Below are 16398 nucleotides of genomic sequence, written 5' to 3' on the forward strand. Positions count from 1 at the left end.
TGACAGGCTTACACCAAGATCCATGCCTGTCCAGAAATCAGCACCTTATGCAAATATCCAAGAGTTGAGGCCATCTGTGAAATCTACTTCTCATCTACCTATCTATCATTAAAGTTTATTGATTTTACTGTCATTTTCAGGTATAATCTCTGATCAGGGTCAGTCTCTTTCCCATGAGTACTGCAGCTTTCAGCCCACTGTGTAAATGATGAGCCTGAACTCAAGGAGTCTTTTTGAGGAGTGTGCAGAAAATCGTAACAGCAGAAGTGACTAGACTAAAATATTTTTCATGACTGCATGTGAAATCCTGTTTTTATTTCAATTGAAGCTCCATAAGGTTTTGGAAAATTTAGTTGGGCTATGGGAATACACTTTTGGTTGAGTTCACTACATGCTTACCTTACAGCTATGTTACAATTCACTTATTTTTTCAGGCCATTTTTTCTTATTCATGTGGCAAAATATTCTAAAAAAGTTAATATATATTTACTAGTTAGCACAAGATTACTTCTTGGCACTTCAATTTGTCTTGGCAGGTTGAACTACTATGTGATTTTTCCATCTCTTACTAATGAGCTGTGGCAGTATTCTGCAAATACAATGCCTTCATGAAAGTAGTCAGTTAACTAAAACCATCAGCCATCATACTTCTTTGACTTTATTGGCAATTGTGGAAAAATAAGAAAATGCTATACCTGACAATAAGTAGTTTGACTGAAGTTGGTTGTAGTAACAAGCTGTCTCTGCAATCAGCTGCAACAGACATCACCTAGAAGTAGCCCATTGCTGATACAAATCTCCTGATAGTTGACTTTTCTTAAGTCTGGAAGATTAATTCATTCTTTCTGTTTATCCTTTTGAATAACTTATTATTGCAGACATTATTCTAAACGAGATGCTGGCATGTCTTTTCTTCCTGTTAGTTTTAGATGTAAACGCATTTGGTATTAAGTACGTGAATTCTGCTTTTTCACAATCTAGGTCTTTGGTGGGGAAAAAAAAAATCATGAGATAAAATCGACATGTTCCAGGCCTTTGTCACAAAAAACCAATTGGTACTGCATGAGGAACAGGGATAACTGGTGATCTCTTCAATAGTCACAGTAGACTGTGGAAGCAGGGTGATTTGAATGGAAAGAAAGTATTTTCTCTTTTTTTCCCCCTGTAAAAAGCTTTACACTGGATCATTATTCTTTAGATTCAGTTAATGGGAACAAATGAGAATCTTTGACTGAAACTGTATGTCAATGATAGCATGAAAACAAATGTAAAGATACCTGAAAGGTACTCAAAGCAGTTTCATTTGTCTATTTATAATGGGTATTAAAATCATAATAATTTTCTGGTAACAGTTCTAGGAAATGGTGTACTCTTACAGTATGTGAAGTAAGTTTCCTGCAACAAGGAAAGAGGTGTTTGTATCCTAGAAGAGAATTGTAAAATTGTTTGGGTTTGAAGGGATGGTAAAGATCATCCAATTCCGACCCTGACTCGATGTTTCTCAAAGCCCCATCCAGCCTGGCTTTGGACACCAGTACATCCCAAAAGAGTTACATCATACAGTAGCCAAATGGAGATAATCTTATAGGTAGCTAGGGATTGCTGTCTGCATAGGGGAACGTGCAGATATATGCAGGAACCCGAGTTCCAGCAACTAATGTGGAATTGGCTGTGACTGTGCTGCCAATATAATTGTTAGATGAAGGAAGCACCGTGCTGTGGGAAGATGTGTGCACTGTCTTTACTTACTGTTACTCACATAGCTTTACTGAGTGACACCAGGACACTAATACACATTACTTTATTTGAAGAGAAATCTTCAAAGAGTTTATGGAGTCACAAGAACTAATTAGACAACTGATACAAAATTCTCTATTTCTGAGCATATGTATTTACCAATATACTTTAAAATTTCAGCTGATATGTTCTCTATTCTGATAATTTATATTCTAGAACTTCCTTGAGCTGAGAAATGCTTGCTTTATTGTGAAAAGTTTAGTAAGAATTTCTAAAACTGGATTTTGAATTGTTAGTAGAGCAGCTAAAAATGGAAAAGTGTAACTTTCTTTTTCCTTCATTGTTTAGTGTTTCATTATAAGTAATGTTTAAAAATAATCTATGAGGATCAAATGCTTGAGTTGTTATGATTCTGTATGAAAATTACATTTATGATACTTATGAACATTACAAAGTTCTGAGATGCTAATCCAACAGAAAATGTTAAAGTAGAAGTAGTTGAAATGCTCTTTTCTCCAGGGAATAGCAGGATTCCATTTCCTGTAGGTAGATGCAAGTGAGTTTACTGCTACAAACTTAACAAAGTAACAATTTTTGTTTCATAGTATTTGAGTCTTATAATATACACTATTCACTTGAGAAATAAAATAATTTTGGTGATACTTTAGGTTAATACTTAAGTTTAAGTTAATACCTTGGTTAGCACTTAAGTGCTGACTGACTTGTTATAAGCAAGAGAATTTTCATTACTTTCATAACATTAGTTTTGAAGTTTTTGCTAACCAGTGTTGAAATTTCAGCAGTTGTATCTACTCATTATAAAATCATGTAAATAAACTAGCTTCTGTTCCAAACCCCTTCAGTTCTTAAGGAAAGTGGAAACTTCTCTAAGCTTACAACAATTCATAGTAGCAAGTACTTTCCATCTATCCTATGAAATACTGGACATCAGGCTATTTTTTGATGGGACACTCCTGTTACTCTCTGTTCTGTGCTTTACCGCTGCAGATTATTTTTGTTCTCTCCACCCTTTCTCAGTCTCTTTTTTTTTTTTTTTTGCTTCTCTCGTTGTATTTCTTGGTTTCTTTTTCACATGTTGTTCCTACGTTTAAGTCTCTTATCTCCTATAAAGCAATCTTATCACTTCACTTTAGTATAGATGACTCTTATTTTCTTCCCAAGAATTAGTCAACTAAATTTTGAAGGTCCAGTGAAAAGCTGTCTGCCTTCATTGCACAACAAAATTCTATAGTGAGCTCCAGGAACTAGAAGGAAAAATAAGAGGAAGTTTTGATTAACCTAGTGAAATATTTGTCTATAAGCAGTTCCAGGAGATCATGACAGATTAGTTTTAAGTAAAATACAGGGGAAACATTATAGATACGAGTTTTCTTGAGCTTCAGCTTTCTGCGGAGTCATTAGTGTTGTTAGTGTACATTATCTTTCTCATCAGAAGAAACCATGAGGTTTGTTTTAATGAGCTTGATAGTTCTAATTTTTATGTAAGTGTTCTGCATCATCATTATTGAATGATTGTTTGTCCCACTAAGAGATCTTTGGACTTTTGCCATTACAGAAGTGTCTGAACTAAGAGAACATTTTACTCACTTGTGCTTCTTCACAGAATTAAACAGATATAATTAAAGCTGAGGTACTGATGACTTACTGTTCTTGAATAGCTCAGTTTTGTCTCTGGAAGTAACAACACCGTTTTGTGCCCTTAGGAGTGCCTCAGGATATTTGCCTTACATTTTAATAGCAGATTTAATACATATTTTATGTAACTAGAGTAATGTGTTAGTGACAAGTGGTACTCCCCTTATTTGTTTAATTTTATAATAATATCATAATATTCTAACTTCTGTAAATAGCAGACTAAATAGGGCCCAACTTTCCAAGTGAATAGATCTCATAGCTTATTTAGTGACTGGCCACACATCCTGTGCCAGGTAACCTTTTGTTCAGTGGCAGAAGGTATAGCCTTACTTAGAGGTGTCAGACTACACTGCAATCATGAAAGAATCCAATTATCTTTTTTTAACTATTCCTACTTTTTTTTTTTTTTTTTTTTAATGACCAGTCTTGCTGAAATTTTAATAAGAATTCTCTGGCTTACCTCAGCAGATAGATGGTAGAATGAACACTTCTATAACTGGAATAAAAACTGTTATGTTTTATCACCAGGCCTTCCTATTGTCCTGTTTCACTTTTTAAAGATAAGTTTCTTCTGAGGTAATGTTTACTTCAAGGAACACTCCTAATTTTGTTATGTGTATACATAAGAATCCATACACATACACTTCTTTTTGTATTACATCTGCATATTTACTTCTGAGCTAGACTTGCTGATACATTCTGATTATGTAATATTTCCTGGCTACACAAATCACTTTTTCACATTTTCATTAAGCCTGAGTTCATAGTAACATTGAGGTCATCATGTTTTTGTAATACAACCATGGGAGCACCTTATCAAAACTCCTTGTTGCTAAAGCAGCTTGACCTTGCATTTAATTTACTAATCAAAAGCAATCCTAGCAGGCAGTTCAAACAAAAATACCATATCTTTGTTTTCTTCTGTAAGTAGCAAACAAGGTCACAGTAACTGGACAAGGGGAGAACATTTATCAAACTGCTTGGGCCTAAATTTCTCCCTTTTATTGCTGAAAATAAAATCTTAAAAGTAATTTTTAGAAACGCTTTTTTCCACAAGCTAGAAATATTAGGCTTACTCTGTATTCGCTGTAGACTTTGTGTGGTACTCCAAGTAGTTTGGAGTGAGCTGCTGCTCTCAAAAACAAGTGATTATCCCTACTCCTGAACTCTTCCTAAAGATCTTTGTGGGCCAATAGGGAAAGGCTGTGGATCATTCTGTTATGGCTGTCCAGTGCCAGTCACTATTTTTTTCTGAAGATTTATGGATTCTGCTTTGGCATGAGATTGCATTTGCCACTGTGACAGGAAGTAGTTTGTTTGGTTCTTTGGAAATCAGCTCACTGGAAATGCACCACCATCAGAAGGGCTTCTCCAGTATAGTCCTTGCTCCTTGGTTTTTGTCCCAAGGATCCTGAAAAATGAAGTACCAGAAGTGGATTGGCCTGCTATTGCTGTTAAAGTTAATTAATCCAATAGCCTGGCTCTGAAAATTCTCTGTGAAAGGGGGTAGCTGAGAGAAGGCTAAATCTGAAGTGAATTGTTGTCATGTGCTGCCAATGCACTCTACAAGAAATTGTACAAGCAGATATGTGACACATGTTGCATAGGTAAAAAGACAAATTCTGTTTTGGAGTTCATTGAAAGTCAATCTTATTACAAATCCTATGGATTTATAGGTATTGGATGTTTGGAATGTTGGTATTCTTAAACTGTATCCCATCTGTTTAAAGTACCAAGAGTACAGGATACATACATAGGTAATAATGGAGATCATAAATATTAGTAGATGTCAGGGACAGGTTAAATGCTAAATCCTAAGAGGGGAATTTGTGATCTTTGAAAATACCTCACATGCCCAAGCTGTCATCCTGAAAAATTATAGGTTACAACCAAATGAATATAAGTTTCATCATATTGATGTGTTTTGCCAGATTGTGTTTAGGATTTTATGTTAAGAATTTATATGTGTTTCTTAAAGTTCTTGAAAGATTTAAAAAGAATTGCAATTTACCTGCTGCATGTTGAGTAAAAACAAACTAAGTATAATCTAATTCTTCTTAGATTATAAAAAAGGAAATGCTGTTTGTAACATTGAACCTTTTGTATTCAAGCTTATAAAATGCTTAAGACGAAATACAATCTAATATAGAGGGCTTACCTTTTCACAACTAGCAAGATATTCCTTTTCTGAAGTTACTTCTTATTGAGAATATTTTGGGAGGCATTTACCTGTAATAAATATGGCCTGCTATGCAATAGGTCTTTAAAATCATTTATGACTTGGTGTATAGTGCACATACAGTTAGTGTCAAATAGTGCAGTGGCTATAAATTTTGCAAGTCTAAAATTCTGTCTCCAGAGCAGAAGCAAAGGGGTTGTTTTACACAGGAGAGTCCTGAATTTTATTTAATGTAACTTGGAAAAAGCTATAGATGACCTAGACACATTTTTTATTATAGACTAAAAAAGGGACAGGGAAATAGGAAACCAAATTCAGAAAGTTACTAGCTATGGAAGCATACTACTTTGCCTTACAAGAGAATGCCTTAACAGCCAGACTGTGGATTAATATTAGATAGGTTCAGTCTCAAGCCAGTCTGTTTCATGTTGGATCATTGTGCAGCAAAGAATAATAGATTTCTATATAAGAGAGAATAATAACAGGGGATATTGTAGTATAATCAGAAAAAGACTTCAGAGGGAAATGTGTCCACTGCCTACATCTGTTCCTTGAGATGATTAGTTGGTACTGGCTCCTGTCTGTTCTTCCCGAGCCTGAGACTCTTCAGAAAGATGAGTTGTATCCCTGCTGTATATAAGCAGGAGTGTAGATGGTGTAAGCAACTACTTCAGAAGACTTGGGATTTTCACAGCATGGGCTTCCTTGTTCTGGAGGTGCTTTATCTCTAGGATGTATTGTGCTATTTATACAAGCCGTTGGTTTGTGGTAATTACCTAGATGTGATGTCACTGTAACTTCACCATTGGTGAAGCTGTGATCCCAGAGTGCTTATATAAGGTTATCCTGGTTTATGGAATACAACTTCATGAACTAACATGAAATGTAATTTGACATCTATTATACAGTGAGCTTTGAAAGAAACTGCTGCCTTGTGAAGGATGATTCTTTGTGTGTTGGCTTTCATCAAGTGCTAGTCCTTGCTAAACGGAATGCTGGTTGAGAAAATTAAACTCAGTTGTCCTAATCAGCTGAGATCAGGATTGTGTCTTGAATTTTTCTGTCTAGAGCCTGGGATATCTGATACCCGCTCTTCTGTTTTCTGGGCACTTGTCCTTATTGAGTAGGAGAATGATACATTTCTTTAGAGTGTGCCAATCCCCAGCTCATACCTCAGGAATTACTTCAGTCTAAGTGAGTAAAATCTGAGTCTTTTCCTTGGTCAGTTGTAGAAAATACAACTGCAAATCATCCATATGGAGAAAAACTTTATAGGTTTATAGGGGATATGTTCAGGGGGAGTTCCCGTTTGTCTTGGGGTAATAGATGGGGTCTGTTTATGTGGCTTTCTCTACATAATGTTTATAACTGGCAATTGCAGCACATAGATGTCTACAGAGAGATGTGGACAGCCAGAGAAGATTTGTGGATTCCTTGACTGGTTCTAACAGCTCAATGTGTATTGTGTAGGTCAGACTTATTCTAATGACATGCATAGCATTCTTAACCTCTCCTGAGATGCAATTGGTATCAGTCTCAGAGTATTAGTCCACATTGTGATGGTACCACTCAAGCTGTGCTCCCCACTGCAAGTGACAACTATTCTTTAATAACAGAAGCCAGTACAGGGACAGCAGCTCAGTCTTGAGCTCTTGCAGGTAGAAATGAATTATACCTTTGCTCCCTTTAGTATAAAAATGAAGACTTGAGAGGTGTTTGAGGTGCTGGTATTTCCTGTGACGTATTTATGATAAATTTTGGAAATACCTCAGCTCCATCTTGCCCAAAAGTCTGTCTTTGACAGTAGCTCACAACAAATGCCTAGGAAAGAATATAAGGACAGGAAACATCATATTTTAGTGATATTTCCCAAAATATTCTCCTACTCTCTTTGAGTATTTCAAGACTTAACAGAGCCTGTTGTCATGCCTTCGTATATGAGTTTTTGACAGATTTCCAGGAATGTGTCTACCTTACCTTTTCAATCTGGCTAAATTTTTAGCATGTAGGCTGTCTAGTGACATCATTGCATTTGATCTGTTTACTCTTTGCCCTGAAATAATTCTGTACTGTGACATGTTTTCAGTATTTTCCTATTCTAGGAAGTCCCTGTGAAAAAAAGGAAGGAAATCAGGCCAAGTCCTTTTCTTCTTCCTCCTTGCTCTGGACCTGGAGTTTAGTGAAAGAATCCTTCTTAGGCCTGCTAAATTTCCTACCATCCCCTGGAAGTAAACTGTAATTCAGTCTGAAGTCATTTGCCAAGTATCTCCCCACTAGATGGACTAGCATATGGACAGCCATGGTCTGAAATGTGATCAGAGTCGGTGAAGGCAATAATATCAAACATTTTGGTAGCTGGACTCTGTTTCCCAGGCTTGACATCTTGAAGCACATATTGTGAAAGAAAAATGCTGCAGTTTTCTGTGTGGATATTTAGGCTGGAGTCATTCCATCTCAGATCACATGTATAAATAAGATAACCTGCATACCAGCTGGTGGTAAATGGCAGTCTGTATTCCTGATAGTGATGGCAGGAGCCATATTTTGATGGTTAGGAGGAGGAGAGGGTTTGAGTTTGAGGGTTTTGTTTTCATTGAGGTTTTTTGTTGGTTTTTTTTTCTGAAATTGTGTGTGAAGGAGGAAAAGAAAATGAAAGAACTGGTTTCTGTCTAATAGGTACTGGTCTAACAGCTGTCTGTGTTTTTGTAGTTTACCTTGAGTAAATCAAAAAGTTGTGTTGCTGTAGATGGTGGATCTGGAAGATACCTGAAAGAAAGAAATGGAGAGAGCTCCTCTATATGTATGTATTCACTAGTCTTTTCTTTAGCTCTCCTAAAGAATTTATTCTTAAGAACATGTGGGTTTAGAAGGAGTTGAGAATACGATGAAAATCACTGCCCCTTTCTTTCTCCCTTTTTTAATTGTGCTTTGATCACTATGCATAGGTTGCCAAAACAGATTTCAGAATTCCTTGCACTGGTTCATTAAATAGGTAAATTAGCCTTACCTGATTTAAGTAGCATGTTCCTTTACATTAATAATTCTAATTACATGGTTTTTCAGTTCTATGGAATTTTGTTTGGTATGACACCCTCTTCTGCCTTTCCGTAAGCTGGAATCTGCTTTTTCTTAAAAACTTTTCTCTTTGTATTCTAGTGTGCATCTATGCCATGTAAACCTGAACATTTAAGCTGTTAATGTGCTTTTATTTGACTTAGAAACATCTGACTAGTTTCTAACACTTTAAAAGTAATCTTTCTATCAAAAATTGTCAGTTTTCAACCTTCATTTTAATACTGCTACCCCTTTGGTAGTTGTACTTTAATTTTCAGAAAATTGGATCCTAACTAAAAGCTTCTTTGCATTCTGTCAGTCTTTAGCATTGTCGCTTGCAATTTTGCTTCTTTGATGCATCTGAAAGTTTTAGATGCAGCTTTTTGACATTGATTTTGTTGTTCTTGTATCCTGAGAAGTTAAAAAATTAGATGAATTTTTAAGCTTCTGAAGTATGTGTCATGAAGGCGAAGCAGCTATGAAAAGAACCAGTAAAGAAAATTATTTTGACTTGGGATGTGGCTAGATATTTTTTGCTTTCAACTTTTAGATCAGCCTATGGAGAAATTCCAGTTTTAAATTTCATTCTAGCTGTATGACATCACGTGTCCCTGCACAGGGAAAATAACATCAGTAAAAATTCTCTTGATTCCTCAGATTTCCTCAGGAAGCTTTCAAGATATTCCCTAACCAGAAATTTAAAAAGCTAAGCAGCTGTGGCACAAGTAGTAGGGTTATGAAAGGATAAACAGATGGCTAAAACTTGGAAAACAGAGAGTAAACAGCAGAGAAACATTGCCTTTGTAGATACGCAACAGTTTGTGCTGAGACCTGTCTGCATAACACAGATCTTGCACAATGCACATCTCATGTCTTTTCTATGATAGCATTTATCAAAAGGGCTGTGTTAGGATTTGAAGCTCTGATGTTTGAAAAGAAGTTAGAAATAGGATCAATTGAAGACCTTCAGAAGGACCTTCTGATTCTGAGTGATGAGACAGCAGAATGGCAAATCCAGGTGATGGAAATGTAAGGTATGCTAGAATAGACTAGAACAGAATACTTCAGTCAGAAGGGATCTTCCATCGGTAACATAGAGAGACAGAAAATCCCTCAGTATGTTCCCTTGATCCTTTCCTTAATGCATCAAAGTACCATTAAAGTTAATCTAGGGAGAGTCACCCTTGGTGTTCTTTGTTGGCCTTAAGCTTCTGAAGCTAGCTCTAAATTTTTATGTGCTCAACATAAAAAAGGATGCTCTTTTTCTTTACTTTTGCATGTGTAAGCCTTACAGAAAGTGTCCCTAGCTCCTCAGTCTCACGGTGGGAAGTGGGTTCTGTTGTTTCAGCATAGTAATTTGTCCTGACATATGTGGTGTTGTGTTTGGAATCAGTTCTGATACCAGCATATGGTACCAGCCCATAGTGGAATCTAGATGATCTTTAAGGTCCTCTCCAACCCAAACCAACTCATTGTAGGATTTTACTGGTACTTAGTGACCTCAGTACCTGTGCTCTTTAACATCTCACCTCAGACATCTTACTGCAAAGCCACTTACCAAGCACAGCACCACAATTTTCAGTTGTGTTTTCAATTCACCATTGTTTAATTGGAGGTTAGCTGTTTTTAGAACACTTAAGTGAGCCCATCAAAGAAAGTGGGGTAGAAAAGGCAGGTTTTTTCTGTGTATTCTCTGCATCTAAGGAACTGATCGAAGGTATCAGTGGTACAAAAATGGCAGTGGGTATGTCCTGTCTTGTCCAGTGTCAGTGGGGCAGGGATTAGAGAATTCTTCCCATGGACACTGCAAGGGAAAACTTCATTTTTTTGTGATTAGGATAAATTTACCCTTTGTTAAAATGCACTTGGGAATTACCCAAGGAAGGAACACCATCACTGATCAGGATAATTTCCCCCCTTGGTTTTGAAAGCTGCATTCATAAGAAGGGGCTTTAAAATGCAGCTAAGCAAGAATATCAGGATAAAAGGGGGATTGGAGATATAACAGCCATTTCAGTTAAGAAGCTGTGGAAGATGTCGGATGGTGTTAACAAAACCATCAGAGATAAGCTTTGTTTCTCTTCTTAGCTACAATGTGTGGTGTTTATGAATGCTGATAGGAGAATTCCCATATGTAATGCTGAATTAGAGTTTCACAGACAGGAGCTAGATGAAAAGAGTTTATTTCTGCATCTGGAACTAAGTCCTGTGGTAAAAAAAGCTGTACAGTCATCCACTTTAGTGACAGGTGCAGGGTAGATAGTGAGTATTTTGGTTTTATGCTACACTTTTTCCATTTTTTTTTATAAATTAGTTGAAGCAGCTGGAAAGTAGATATGAGAAAATTTTATCTCAAATGGAGTTCAATAGCTACTCATCAAATCAAGTTCTAGCACGGAAAGTAAAATATTTATAGACAGTGGAAGACAATTTCTTATTTACGATTTGGGAAATTTCAATGAACTCACTTTTTAAGAAAAGCTTTTCTAGGAAGTTAAATACCTTTCCAAAGGGACTGTTTGTTTTCTGGTTATTAAAAAAACCAAATAATGTCATATTGTAACTATGTATGGTCCTGCTGCTTCTTTAATTGTTCTTATATTGGGACTTAGATTCTAGTCCCATGCTGAGTGGCTACTAAGACAGTAAGAGAGCTCTGGCAGGGGGATGGATGTGATACACCAGGATGTCTTTTTTTTCCCCTCATTAAGCTTTTCTGGAACTTCTGTAGATACCTTCTTCTACTTTATAGGCTGACTTTATAGGCTTTCTTTATCCAGGCACATTCAACAGTTTTCTATGTTTGGCCCTCTTTAAGTCTGTTGGTGTGAGATTCTGTGATTGTCACAGCCATAAAATCCTCTTCTTTCACATTGATTTCATATTGCTATAAAGAAAATGGGAAATGCAGCAAATATTCTATAGCTGCAGAATTCCCTGCATTACTATAGTTTGAGTCATTTGCAAAAAGTTTTCTTAAAATGTTTCAAAGCATCTAATTTGTAAAACTTTCTTTTGGAGATTATTTTAGTGTAAATTTTCAGTGGCTCCATAAATGTCTCTCTTTATAAAATCAATATCCGCCTTTTAAATATTGTGCAATTTATTAAGTGAGACATTGAGATTTTTCATGTAGTTTATTCAAAAAAGACTACTGTCCTGATCATTAGCCGAGATTAACACAAATGTACAGACAGACCTTTGTTAATTTCACTCTCAAAATTATACTTTACATACTTTACATTTTCATAATTAGAGTTATTCTTGATAAGAATTATCTCAACAGTTCTGTACAAGTCAGGATTTTCTAATGATTGCAAGCATTGTTCCTTAAATTCTGTCTTTCCTCTTAAGATTGAATCTTTGTTTCATAGTGCCTAAAAAGAAACAAGTTGACAAAAGCATCCATCTTCAAGAAAAGTTACAGATATCTCCAAAGGCACATCTTTGGGTCTAGCTGAAGTGGACTCAACTCCCCAAAAAAGTTGCACTATTCATACTCAGAAAAGCATTAATTTGTGGAATTGTATGTTCCCTCGCAAGACTGCTATTTATAAATCCTTCCTAAAGCAGGTGAAACCAAGAACTGTAATGAATTGCATGGGATTGTCTTAGGAATGAGGAGTGAGAATTGTTAGTACTTGACATTGTTACAGATGCTGCATTGCAATCTACAGAAAATTGGGAAGCATCCTTCAGAGATAGCCAGTTAGCAGTAGTGCTGCTTCTGCACCAAGCACATTAAATATGTATCTCAAAGTCTGAAATTGTTGATGATTCTGAAAAAGTGACACAAAACTTTCTCTGCATTGCTAATTATAATTACTCTTCCAATTGGAAAAAGAAATAAATCCGCAAAGCTCGTTTATGCTTAGTTACCTTCTAGGAATGCAAGGTAAGTATTAGGTCACTTTGGTTCGTAAGAACTTGACACACTCTTAGTTACTGTGCATCCATCTGTTCATCTGTTTGTCTTGCTAATCAGGGCCTTTGCCCTCCTCTGAATCTGTTCCCTGGGCCTACACAGAGCAAGTTGTTGACATTATGTGGCATTTCCAGTAAAAACTTTTTAAAAAAAAATTTTAAGATAGTTATGCTTTTCATAGTATATAGAATATAATATAAGTAAGCATGTAAATGTTACTGTTTATTGAGTGCAGAAGTAGGACTATGAATCTGTCTTGTCATATTTTTGTCGTTTCTGAACATGCCATTTAAAAAGTTTATATAGCCGAAAATATTTTCTGTTATTTATGTTGGGATTTTTTTTATTATAAAGGAGTGTATAAAACTCAAATAAATATTAATTAGGTTGATATTTTTTCCTGTTTTTTAACCATACAGTCATTAACAAATGCAGATTACCTGATTATCTGTGCTGCTATAAGAGGAAGATTTAAAGTGGAGCTATTTGGCAGTTTATAGACCATGTAAAAATCACTGTTTCAAATGTTGATTGTTTGAAAAGAAAGCAAGCTGCCTAAGGTCTTATAATAAGAATATGCTGAATATGTAGAAATAATGGTATAGAACAAAGCCCAGTCTATTCTTTTAGCAGCGAAAGACAAGTGAAGACTTCTCTTGCAGTGAAGACAAGAGCCTTGCAATATATGAGGATTTAAAATGCTACTTGAGCAAAGAGATACAATTTAATGTTGAAGAATTTCTTGGTTTTTTGGCCTGTTTTGTAGAGGTTGCTTTTTATGATTCAAAGGGTATTCTAATTTCCTGTATCATCTTGGGGAAGGTGCTGCTGGAAAGTGTTCAGTGTGTTTTGTTGCTCACAGAGGTAGATTTTTACATCTTAAAGGCCATTGTCCTTAACCTGTAACTTGCACATTAAGCATCAAGAGCAGAAGTGGTATTTTTCCTGCTGCAGATTGGGTATTTACCCAGCAGCATCAAAATGCTCCTTCTTTGTTCAGAGTCTGTCTTCTGTGGGATTTCCTCCATTAGTTTCTCACAGAGTAAGGTCAAACTTTCCTGCAGTACTTTACCAGCTGCTCATCCTGGTCTCTCAATGCATGGCCTTTACATGAAGCATTGTTACTATCTGCTCCAAGGATTAAACAACTTCCCTAGCAACAGTGCAAACACATTTTCATTCAACTCCTTCCAGTTCCTGAATGTGTAACCTGAAGGTGAGTCATTGTCTTCACTTTTTCACAGTCACTTGGGTATCCATATCACTGCAGGAGGAGTATTCCTATGTGCTGTTGCATGCTAAATATCACAAATGCAACGCTCCGTGTCTGTCTTCTCTGACTTTCCAGTCTTCAGCTAACAACATACCCAGGAAAGCTGTCATGAAAATCAGTATGGCTGGAGGCAACTTCTCTTCTAGCCTCGGGTGTCAAAGTGCCAATCCCTCCTTGATTCAGTCTTAAAAATGTAAGGAGAACACAAATATCCAAATACATTGCTTCTCTTCCTGCCATTCTCAGAAGAAAATCTGAATATAGTCTTGACAGACCTTTTCTCCCCAGACTATTTCAGTAGCAAATAAAACTTCCATTCTTTCTTTCATTCTTTCATTTGCTCAGTCCTGTAGCAAGCAGTAGAGAATTGTGGGGGAATTTTGAGAGATACCTGTAAGTATTTTCACATGCACCTGTGAATGTATTAGGGTATATATCTGTTTTTAAAATGCATATTCAATAATTTTTTCCTTCTTTTGGGGATATTACATAGAAGACAGACAAGGAGCACTAAATTGTATAAGAAATAAGAACTGCTAGCTATTGATAGTAAAGCAAGATGCCCTTGACTTAAGAAAAAGCTTAAAATCTAAGCACGTCAAGCGAAGTTAATGAGGAAAGAGAAGTACATCAAGTGTCTACTACAACTTGCTTGAGAATATAAAAATAAAGTGTTCTGGTATTGATGGTTTTGCCAAGCCCAGAATCAGATTCTAAGGTTCCTATGAGGAACTAAAATCAGTTGATTATAAAGTCTAACTATGACAATTAAAGAGAAAGAGCCCCAAAGATATGTGCACATTCTGAAAATCTGAAAGGCTTGGTGCTGACTACTTGTATGTTGCTGGTTATCCTTTAAGGCCTCTTCCTATCAATATTCTAGGAAATACCAAGGATACTTCCTTAGAAAGTGCTAGAAAAAGTAGAGATGGCTCTAAGTCATGGTTAAACTGAATGTGCAGCTAGTTACACTGTACATGAAAGAGTCCATTCAGTTTTGTACCAGAGCTGACTAGAACAGTGCACTTTTATATTGTTTATGGTGCTTATCTGCTGTATTAATTCACCATAACAGAGTAGGTGTAACAACCCACCCTTAAGGGGAAGTTTGGGTCATCACAGTAGGTTGGAGATGGTCAGATACCTTTATCTTAGGAAATGGGCAGTGAATTTCTGGAAGTTGTTTTCTGCTGGAGGGGCTGATCTGTGCCTTGCCTTTGTGTTTAGCCCTGCAACCACTTTGTACCAGGCCATGGACTGGGTATTTGACTGCACAGCTGAAAATGAAGCAGCCTGTTTGTGTAGTTATCCAGACAGTAAATGAGATGATCATACCAACTAGGATGCAGCTGTTGTCACTTCAGCTGATGCAAAGCCAATGAAGAGTGAGAAGTAAAGATGTGACATTAAATGTTTTGAGTAAATAACAGGGGAAAAGACTTTTAACCATACATTCTGATTATGGTTAAAATGAATGTATTCCCTACTAGTCAATTACTTTGAGTAGTATTGTGAAGGTATTAGGAGTGACAAGTTCACTAGAGGAGAAGTTTGGGCATTTGGTGATAATGTTTCATACTAAAATCAAACAAATTGTCTTATATTTTGCACAACTAGAGCAGCCGAGTAGAGCCTACTTCATTTTATTGTCCATTTCCAGACTACTTGTTTTTTCTTTATTATTTATTATTTTTCAAAATAGCCTGTTAGAATGGGATGCCAAATTATGATAAACATTGCTCCAGATAGCACTACTATTATTCTTGTGTAAACCAATACAACACTTTATTTTGCAAATATATTCAAACTCTACTCCGTAAGTTGGGATGTCATATTCTTAAAGACTGCCAAAATTTATCAGTTTACATCTGTCAATTTGAAGTCAAAACTTCTACTATGGTTACTCTGCTTGCTGTGGTTGCCTACAGCTCAGCCTCGAGGATAACCCTTCAAAATCCTAGATAATTACACTATTCCCATAGTTAATTTAAGCATTTCAATCAAACAGGAAATAGTTTATAGTCTGTTCCCTGGTTGATCATAGTTTCTTCTATATTAAAAGGGCGCCACTTAACATTTGCTTGTTTATGCCAGATGGCAAGTTCCTAATTAAATTCACTTCTCATGTGCCTAATTTTTCTGCTTACATTTTGGCAAAGTTAAAATCTCAGTAGGGCAAACAGATAGTTGGGGTATACTAACAACATTATTATTGTTATTTTTACGGTGGCAGCTCAAAATAATCTTATGGATCAAAAGCTGTGATTTAACCTTTGGTACTAAGGTTCTGCTTCAATACAAGTTCAGAGTGTCAAACCATATTTTTAAAAATTATTTTCTCTACACTTCTGCTGTTGCTCTTTAAGAGCTGTTCAGTTTTTGTTTTTCTACAGAAAGCAGGAGCACAAATTGCTATTTTATTATGGTGGTTGATAAGAAGAATTGTTTGTCCCTTTTCTGCTTTCTTTGCATTGGCCTTCTTTTTGTCTTCTTAGAAACATTAGAAGAGCTAAAAATTCCTGAGTTAAGTGCTGAGCTTCCTTTGTCTGCCTGATGAGGACAATCATCTTGATC

General features: G+C 36.1%; 1 protein-coding gene across 4 annotated transcripts in view; it reads left to right on the plus strand.

The window, feature by feature from the left end:
• The window catches only part of SGCG (sarcoglycan gamma), a 104036-nt gene that overhangs the window by 8295 nt on the left and 79343 nt on the right, over positions 1-16398 (plus strand). The gene's annotated exons all lie outside the window — the stretch shown is intronic.

This window comes from Sturnus vulgaris, chromosome 2 (genome assembly GCF_052056855.1).
Source record: "Sturnus vulgaris isolate bStuVul1 chromosome 2, bStuVul1.hap1, whole genome shotgun sequence".
NCBI lineage: Eukaryota > Metazoa > Chordata > Aves > Passeriformes > Sturnidae > Sturnus > Sturnus vulgaris.